Genomic DNA, 10,308 nt, shown 5'->3' on the forward strand with positions numbered 1-10,308 from the left:
TCAAAGAGAAATGGCAATTCTAAAAAGGTAAACATCTAGCGGGAATTGTGGCTCTTTTGCTATAATACTAGTGTTAACTAATTACAAGCATGTTAAAGAAAGGTAAAGCTGAAATAAATTAAAAGATTATGATTTCCGAAAGAGAAGGCTGAGATGACATATATTGGACTTGATGCATTGATAAGACGTGTGTGACCATTTCCCACCACCTCTAGGCGGGAACTGACTGTTCTTGCCACCAGGTGGAGAGCATGCAACCCTTCCTGTCGCCATTGGAAGCCTTGGCCAACACCCCTACGGCGTAAGGACGAGGCATTGTCTCCTCCCGTAGGGTTTCCCCCTTTTCTTTCTGCTCCTCTAGGGATGAGCCTTGCTCTATTCAATCATTATCCTTCCCCTCAACCTTTCATGAGCGAAGATCTATTGTCGGCTGGAATCCATCCCACACTCGAGCTAGGGCGAGTATCATCATAGTGGCCATCCCCTCTGCAGCAAATATTGCATGTCTCACATCATATGCACATGTTAACTTGCTATTTAACATCTCTCAATCGGTTTGTTTTGTATTGCCACAGGGTTTTGCCTTTGGCTCACATTTTGCAGGTACCTCAACAGTTGCTAGCCATGGAATACCCCATTTCTCTAGCTTGCAAGGAAGCTATCCTCCATAGAAGGGAGCACATGGCACAGGCTCCGCCGCCAGAACGGTACATTCCCACCTTGAAGAGGTATACGCCGAGACGAGGCCCAAAGAGGAAATGCCCAGGACGCAGACCGAACGTAAGAACTCCCCAAACCAGGAAGAGGAAGGTATGTGCTTCATTACCCTGGAAGATGAAGGAATAGATTGTGTATTTCTCCCCTATTACTACTGTGCCCTTATTGGCCTCTGCCATGGCTCGAGACCTCTGATCAAGGTCCTGAGATATCAATGTTGAGAAATAGACAAATGATGTATGCTCCAAGAGGAGCTGTCCTGAATCCCATATGCACAGTGAGGAGAGTGAAACAACTCAAAGCCTATAAAGCATTGTACTTGACTATGAAATGAACACAATATCATGATGCTTTGTACTTTCAGTTAAGTGTCTGTCATTGTCGATTCTACACAAGATTGTGTTTATGAGTCCAAGCTAATCTATCTTGGAGATATCTGAAAAAAACCAGGCCTGGGTTAAAATCCTAATCCAGGAAGCCATAGCCATCAAGGTGCAAGCTCATTTTTCCTTCAATTTCTCATTCCTTTACACTGAGGGCACACACTGCCACTCTTATCTGAGTTTGAACTCAGTTCCCAGCAAGATTAACACTTCAAATCAACAAGCAAGAAGAAGATCAAGCACTGACATTCAATACTAAGCTCAAGAATAGTATCTATTGATACTCAACTAGTGTCAGTTGACACTAACCTCCTTGTGACACTTCACAAATCCCCCTTGCTAGCCTTTTCTTAGTTAATTGGAGCTGCTCAACATGGCAGAACTTGAGCAAATAGCAAAGTTCAATGGAGAAGGCTTCCATGCCTGGAAGGAAAAGACCATGTACCACCTGATGCGAAAGGACTTATGGGACTTGTTTGAAGATGATGCAGATAACAAGAAGGAAGATGATGAAGACGGGTTCGTTGAAGAAGACTAGTTCAAATCCAAAGAATGGAAGAAGATGAATAATAAGGCACTAGGCATCATTGCCTAGGGATTAAGTGATGATGTGCTACATCATATATCTGGCATTAGAAATGCTAGAACCGCCTGGGAGGAACTTGATAAAATGTTTGGTACTCAAGCAAAGAATTCAAAGGTAAAACTTCTCATGCAGTTTTATAAATTGGATATCAAAGACAATGCTTCTATGACCATACACATTAATAAGTTTAAGAGTTTAAAAACTCATCTTGCATCTCTTAAAAAGAATATTGAGGAAGATGAAGCAATAGCCGTACTGCTTGCAAGTGTAAACAAGGATCCATATGAGAACCTTGTGTCCACTCTAAGTAATGTTCCGAGTCTCTCACTCAAAGATATTGAGCACTCACTGCTTGATGAAGAAAGCAAGTTTAAAAGCAAAGATGTAAAAGAAACTAGCCCAAGGGAAAACCTCTTATACACTAGAGGAGCTACTGGACCCAAAGGAAGAGGTCGAGGATTCATCAACAACAATAACAAGGATCGGATTACATGTCACTATTGTGGTAAGACTGGCCATGTAGCCAGTGAATGTTTCCACAAGAAGAGAGCCCAGCAATTGCAAAGTGATCATCACCAGAACCAATACATGGAAGAAAGAGAAGAAGAAGAATATGCTTCCACTACCATCAACAACTCTGACAGATTGTTTTGAAGAACTTTCATTGTATCTTTCATATGTTTTTCCCATAGTGGATCTTTCTTAGTGAATTTGATTTGTACAACCCTTGCCAAGATGTAAAGTCTCAAGCTTTAACTTGACTAGGCTGCCTATGAGCTAGTCTTTCGGGCCATGTCATCATGAAGGGGGGGCAAAAGCCAGCAAGTGTAGGGACTCATCATTTGAGGGGGGGTATTGAGAAATAGACAAATGATGCATGCTCCAAGAGGAGCTGTCCTGAATCCCATATGCACAGTGAGGAGAGTGGAACAACTCAAAGCCTATAAAGCATTGTACTTGACTATGAAATGAACACAATATCATGATGCTTTGTACTTTCAGTTAAGTGTCTGTCATTGTCGATTCTACACAAGATTGTGTTTATGAGTCCAAGCTAATCTATCTTGGAACCTAATTCACTTGTGTAATAGTTTGTCTCTACTTGTCCATGTCATCATGAACTTGGTCTTCATCTTTGATCCACCATAGCTTGTGTCATGTCCTAGATCCGCATCATTTAACAATCAAGCCCCGCTAGGTAAAGTACTTGGGCAGAGACCCTCCTTTGATATCAATTCGAGGTGGTACCCCCAGATTTTAGTGGAGGTGGATATTAGTAAGAAGCTTAATGATAAGATAATAATTAGAAATTCGAAGGGTCAGCCTATTCATACACAATCAGTCATGCATAGAGATGAAGATGGTTTTCAGAGAGTGCATAACAGAAAACATTTTGGTAAAAATAAGAATCAAAAGCCGCAAACAGGCAAAAAGAATAATAACACTAAGATTAACTCCCTAAATAGATATACAGCCTTGCTTAAAAATTGTGAGGATATAGTCCATGATGCTAATGGGCCAGGGAAAATCTCCGAGGGGGTATCTGACCACGAAGATGACTTTGTTGATGGAATGCAATTCTTTCAGGATACTCAGATGTAGGAAGATGAATTTGAGAAAGAGATTAACGACTTAGATGCATCTAAAATGGAGGGAACATTGGTCGAGGGGGAGTCAGATAATGAGAAGTCAATAGTGGAGGAAGAGTCCCTCTCCACATGCAATCCACTAGCAGACGTGGGACCCCCCTCCCCCATCCTATCTGAACTCTAGAAGTGCTGGTATCAATAAATGAAGATTATCCACCATGAACTTAGGGAATGCCAGCCCCTTGCCAATAGGCAAGGGTCCCAAGGCGAAACCAACAAGCATTAATGATAGACAACATCAAGTTAATTGACTTTAATTGTAAAGGGCTTACTGACCCCAATCGGGCTAGAATCATCAAGACCTGGCTCTTTCAGGACAATATTAAACCGGATGTAGTCTGCCTACAGAAAGTGAAAGTGGCCAGTCCCCATCTTGCTAAAAATCTAGAGATTATTTCATGTCAATTTCGATGGTTCTTTACAAACCATCCGGGTGGAAGTGGTGGCACAACCATAGGGATTTTAGGAAAATTGTCCCATCTTATTAAAGAGGTGCTTAGGGGTACTGGCCATGCTTGGGTTTCAGTAGTCTTCAAAGGTTAAGAGGACTGGGCAGTCACGTCAATCTACGCCCCATCCTCTCCCAGAGATAGGATCACCACTTAGAAATCCCTAAAATCCATCCCATTCCCCATGATACTTGTAGGGGATTTTAACATGGTGGAACATATTCAAGATTGTTGTGAAAGTAAAGGCAACATCATAGGAGGTACATAATTGCTAGAATGGAATGGACTAGTGGGGTTTCATGGGCTGGTAGATATAGGCCCAATAGGGAGCTTTACTTGGTCTAATAATCAAAGCCCACTGTATATAAGGAAAGCTCGGCTAGATAGGTGCTATGTATCCACAATGGTCCTCACATCCTTCGCCGATTCTGCCCAAACCACATCACACACCATAGTATTGTCGAATCAGAAACCAATGATTTCTTCCTTCTCACAATCGACAACCGCCTCATGTAGAGTGGGATGGTTTCACGTGGACCCAGACATATTTAAATACCATCATGTTCGCAAAGGTATCGAAAACATATGGTCTAAACATTTCCCAGTGACAGGTAGCCCAGCCCAAAAGCTTGGGCAGCAGCCATCAAAGAAAGCCAAAGACTTTTTAGTAGGGCAAAACAAACACAAACAAAGATAAGGCAAGAGAGGCAGGCAAATTTGTACCAGGAAATCTCTCTCATAGAAAATAGAATAACAAAAGGGAAACCCCACCATCAGGATTTGCTTCTCTCTAGAAGGCTAGCCCTTAGACAGGAAGAGGCCTTAGAAGGTAAAAGCTTACACCTCTTTTTTAGAGATTGGTGGGCAGACCACACGGATAGACCGTCTAAAGTAAATTTCAGTATCCTCAAGGCCACGTATGCCAAAGAGAGGCTACCTTTGCTAGAAAAACCTAATGGCACCTTTGCATCAGACCAAGCAAAAAACCTAATGATCACCTTTAACCATTTTTTCGACCTCTTTGGGAGAGTAAACAAGCCTACATTAGAGCAAACACATGCCAAAGCCATGATTTCTCAACACAAGAAAAAAGTTATCCCACCCGAATTAACGCCAATTCTGGACATGGACCTCTCAGCGCGGTTGAGGTAGCAAACTCAATAGATTCTGTAGCTAAGGGGAAATCCCCAGGCCTTGATGGGCTTCCCAACGAATTCTTTCAAGAATTCAAAAACCTAGTGGTTATACCCCTTATGGAAGTGTGGGCTGAAGCAGTCCACTATGGGGCTCTCCCTATCTCTATCAACCAAGGGGTGGCTAAACTAATTCATAAGAAGGGGGCAAAGGAGCAGCTGAGCAACTGGTAGCCAATAACTTGTCTTAACTCAGCGTATAAGGTCTTCGCCAAGGCCTTGGCGAGGAGATTAGTTCACCACCTACAAACTTGGATACGGAAGGAGCAAAAGGGCTTCATTAAGGGCCACTACATTCTGGATGCCATCATTAGTTTGTGGGAGGGATTGGAATATGCAGAGAAACAACATAGTATTTCGTGTTTCTCAAGATAGATTTCAACAAGGCCTATGACAGACTGGAGTGGGACTATACACTACAATCCTTAGTAGACATGGGCTTAGGCAGGAAGTATGTCAATTTTGTCTCTATTTTGCTTGGGAATGCTACCATAGCCATCTCAGTCAATGGTGTACTAAAGGAATCATTCCATTTGCGCAGATCCATCTGGTAAGGATGCCCGCTAGCCCCCCTCCTCTTTGCCATAGTGGCAGATGGATTAGGATAGCTCCTAGAGCACTTTATACTTCAGGAAAAAATCAGGGGCATTAAACTACCCAATAAAAAAGAAATGTTACTTAACCTATTTGCAGATGACACAAATGTCACACTCAACAATGATGCAGAGTCCATCCTTACCTTTTGGAACTGACTGGACATATTTTGCTTAGCCTCAGGCTCAAAAATTAATCATACCAAAATAGGAATTAGAACTCTTATCCAGGTCCCCCCCCAATGGATCCTGGACGTCGGATGTCAAATAATCCCAGATGGTGAAATCTTTAGACTATTAGGCATCCCTATGGGCTTTGGAGCGGCGACCCTAAAACAAAGATGGCAATGGGTAATGAACATAATGTTATCCACAGCCATGATGTTGTTTTCCATGAGGAGAAAATGCATAAGGAGCTTGAGCATGCTGTTGAGGTACACAAGGTGATCATGAGGAGCCTCCTGTTATTGTGTAGCTAGCTAGAAAGCTTGTGCAGGTAGTTGATGCCCTAGTGGCCCAAGTCCCTGATCCTCCACAGGATGTGTAGGCCCCACGACCAACTTTGAGGCGATCTACTAGAGGTAGACAATGGCTTGCATAGTTTGAGCCCTCTATGGATAATGTTATGGTGACAAATGCTGGTGAGCCTCTTACTTATGATGAGGCCATGTGTAGAGGTGATAGTCACTCTTGGGAGAGGGCCATGTAGTCAAAGTATGACTCGCTGCAGAAAAATCATATGTGGGATTTGGTTCCTTTGCCAAGTGGCAAGCATGCTTTACCATGCAAGGTGGTGTACAAGTTGAAACCCTTGGATGCCCCAAGTTGGGATACAAGACTAGACTGGTTGCTAAGGGCTTCAAGTAGGAACATGGTGCAGACTTTGATAAATTATTTTCTCCTATTGTGAAGATGACACGCTTGATACTGGATTTGGTTGCTCAGCTTGACTTGGATCTCTATCAGATATATGTCAAGACAAATTTTCTTCATGGGAATTTGCATGATGAGATTTACATGTATTAGCGTAAGGGCTTTGTAGAACATGGCTGGGAACAGCTAGTGTGTAGATTGAGGAAGAGCCTTTATGGCCTTAGGCAAGCACATAGGGAATGGTATCACAAGTTTGATGCCTTTATGCACTCACAGGGACATTCGTGCAACGAAGAAGGCTCCTGATGGCAGCCTTATGATTTTGATCCTCTATGTGGATGATATGTTGATTGCTGGAGTCCTCATGATGAGTTGTATGCCTTGAAAGGTCAGCTCAAGAAGAGCTTTGAGATGAAGGACGTGGGACATACTTCACATATTCTTGGAATGTGCATTATGTGTGATTTCTCTAAGCGGATCCTCTACTTATAATAGAAGGAGTACATCCAGAAGGTCCTTGAGTAGTTTCATTTGTAGGATGTTAAGCCTATTGGCTGTCCTTTATCTTCTCATGTGAAGGTTAGTAAGGCTGATTGTCCATAGTCTGATGATGAGCAAAAGGCCGAGATGGCCAAGATCCCTTATACATCCGCCGTGGGTAGTTTGATGTATGCCATGGTAGTCACTCATCCTGACATAGCATTTGCAGTGGGAGTTGTGGCATGCTATATGGATACACTTGGCTGATGGCATTGGGATGCCATCAAGGGTATCATGAGGTATTTGAAGGGTAGAAAAACTATGTGCATCTATTATGGTAGCCAAGATATAGGATTCATGGGATACATTGACCTGATTATGCAAGACATGCAAATAATAGAAAATCCACCTCTGGCTATGTCTTCACCTTTGCTAGAGGTGATGTTTCTTGGATGTCCAAGGTGTAGAAATGCACGGCCCTATCTACTATACAAAGCTAGAGGATGCTGCAACCACTGAGGCTTTCAAGAAGGCTCTTTGGTTAGGCCGTCTAGTGGCAGACCTTAGCATTACTGATGTGGTCCCTACACTGCATTCAAATTCTATGAGTGCTAATCGATTGGCCAAGAATCTAGTCTTCCATGTGAAGACAAATCACATTGAGGTGTGTTACCACTTTATTTTAGAGGTCGTTGAGGACAAGTCCATTGAGCTTGTCAAGATCTCAATTGAGCAAAATCCTACAGATCTGCACACTAAAAGTCTCTTAGCAGAACACTTTACCTTCCTTAGGAAGTTGATGGGCATTGAATGAGATGATGTCTTTTCTTATCCTATTGTACTTATATGCATTTGTACTTTGTCACTTTTTTCTTTTTCTCTCCTCACTACTAGGGACGCATTTCCCTTTAAGTGGGAGGCTATTGGGAGTAATGGCGCCGGTGCCTAGCCGCCCGTGTATTAGTTACACTGATAGTACCCGCATATTTGCACACTTGTACATTGCATGTGGCGAGTGCCCATCTCACTGTCACTTCATTCTTTATTATTTTAGTGGAAGGTTGGTCACATATTGTGATTGTTGGAGCTCCCAGATTGTGCCTCTCTCTCTCCTTCCACCATAGCTCTTGTTTTTGCTCCATGCTTCCACTTTAAGGCTCACCTCCCTTCACACTCCTTAAGCATGACTTCATCCAACCATATGAATGAAAAATATTTTGCCTTGCATGACACCTTGGAGGAGACTCTTTACAAAATGGGTCATAGACTGTAACTTAAATTTTGAAGAAATATGCTTATTTTGATACTTGTTTGGTGTATTTTGTTAATGGTTTTTGCCTAAAGTAAGCCAAGGTTTTGTAGCTTAGATTTTAAAAGTCATTTTATAGATTTTGAGGCATGCTAGATGCATTGATACTAGGAAGCTCTTCAAATTTTCCAAAAGAGTTTTCTTTATATTTAGGATAAGTTTTTTTTAAACAAGTTGCACAAAACATGTTGTAGGCCAAAAACTTTTAGAGAATTGTTATGCAATATCATATGATTTGGTGATCTTTTATTAATGTTGATGTTGATACATGATTTTTGAGTATATCAATAAGAGCGGAAGAAATCTCCATAAGCAAGTTGCACAAAACATGTTGTAGACCAAAACTTTCCAAAAAAAGTTATGAAATATCATATGATTAGGCCATCTTTTATTAGTATTGATGTTGATACATGATTTTTCAGTATATCAATAAGAGTGGAAGAAATCTCCAAGATACTGAAATTCTCCAAGAATTGCCATTGTTTAAGGAGAAACATTCTCTTTAGAGAGAGACATGAATCCTAGTTGATACTATAATATAGATTTTGTTGAATTGAGTCCCTCTTTAAGGAAAAACATTCTCATTAGAGAGAAATGTGAATCCTCATTGATGTTATAATATAAACTTTAATTATTTGAGTAGCTTTTTCTAGAAGTTTGTACTTTGTCTAAGAACCATATAATTTCAAATGCAATTGCATTTGTAATTCAATATCATGTCCATGTACATCATTAGAGGTAACATATGTCCATGGATGTATTCTATTTGCGTTTCCTTCATTTTTCCAATAGGTTTTTTGAAAATACATTTTTTTGAATGTGAAATATCATACGATTAGGTTATCTTTTATTAGTATTGATGTTGATACATGATTTTTCAATATATCAATAAGAGTGGAAGAAATCTCCAAGATACTGAAATTCTCCAAGAATTGCCACTGTTTAAGGAGAAACATTCTCATTAGAGAGAGACATGAATCCTTGTTGATACTATAATATAGATTTTGCTGAATTGAGTCCCTCTTTAAGGAAAAACATTCTCACTAGAGAGAATTGTGAATCCTCATTGATGTTATAATATAAATTTTAATTATTTGAGCAGCTTTTTCTATAAGTTTGTACTTTGTCTAAGAACCATATAATTTCAAATGCAATTGCATTTGTAATTCAATATCATGTCCATGTACATCATTAGAGGTAACATATGTCCATGGATGTATTCTATTTGAGTTTCCTTCATTTTTCCAATAGGTTTTTTGAAAATACATTTTTTTGAATGTACCACACCTTAAAAACAATTTCAATTAAAGTTTTTTATTAGTGTATGTTGTCCCTTGCATGTTCTCTCACTCATTCACTTACTTGCATGCACGCGTGCACACGCACACGCACACGCACACACACATAGAGAGAGAGAGAGAGAGAGAGAGAGAGAGAGAGAGAGAGAGAGAGAGAGAGAGAGAGAGAGAGAGAGAGAGAGAGAGAGAGAGAGAGAGAGAGAGAGAGAGAGAGAGAGAGAGAGAGAGAGAGAGAGAGAGAGAGAGAGAGAGAGAGAGAGAGAGAGAGAGAGAGAGAGAGAGAGAGAGAGAGTGTGTGTGTGTGTGTGTGTGTGTTTAAAAAAAAAAAAAAAAGTCTAAGGAGCACCCATGTTCATTCGTGGTGTTAAAAAAAAAGATGTAGTAGAGTACATGAAGTTTATAAGCAAGTGACAAACACAGAATATAGAGAATGAATACCTTTGATTATTGAAATCGCACACGCACGCACACATGCATGCGTGCACGTGCGCGCACGCGCGCGCACACACACACACACACACACACACACACACACACACACACACACACACACACACACACACAGAGTTTGTGTGTGTGTGTGTGTGTGTGTGTGTGTTTTAAATAGTCTAAGGAGCACCCATGTCCAATCGTGGTGTAAAAAAAAATTAGACGTAGTAGAGTACATGAAGTTTATAAGCAAGTGACAAACACAGAATATAGAGAATGGATACCTTTGATTATTGAAATTGATTAAAATAGCTACTTGATGATTTCCAACCATGTGCTTATGTTCAAA

Source organism: Lygodium microphyllum, chromosome 23, assembly GCF_053477565.2.
Source record: "Lygodium microphyllum isolate KBCC chromosome 23, Lygodium_microphyllum_v1.1.10, whole genome shotgun sequence".
NCBI lineage: Eukaryota > Viridiplantae > Streptophyta > Polypodiopsida > Schizaeales > Lygodiaceae > Lygodium > Lygodium microphyllum.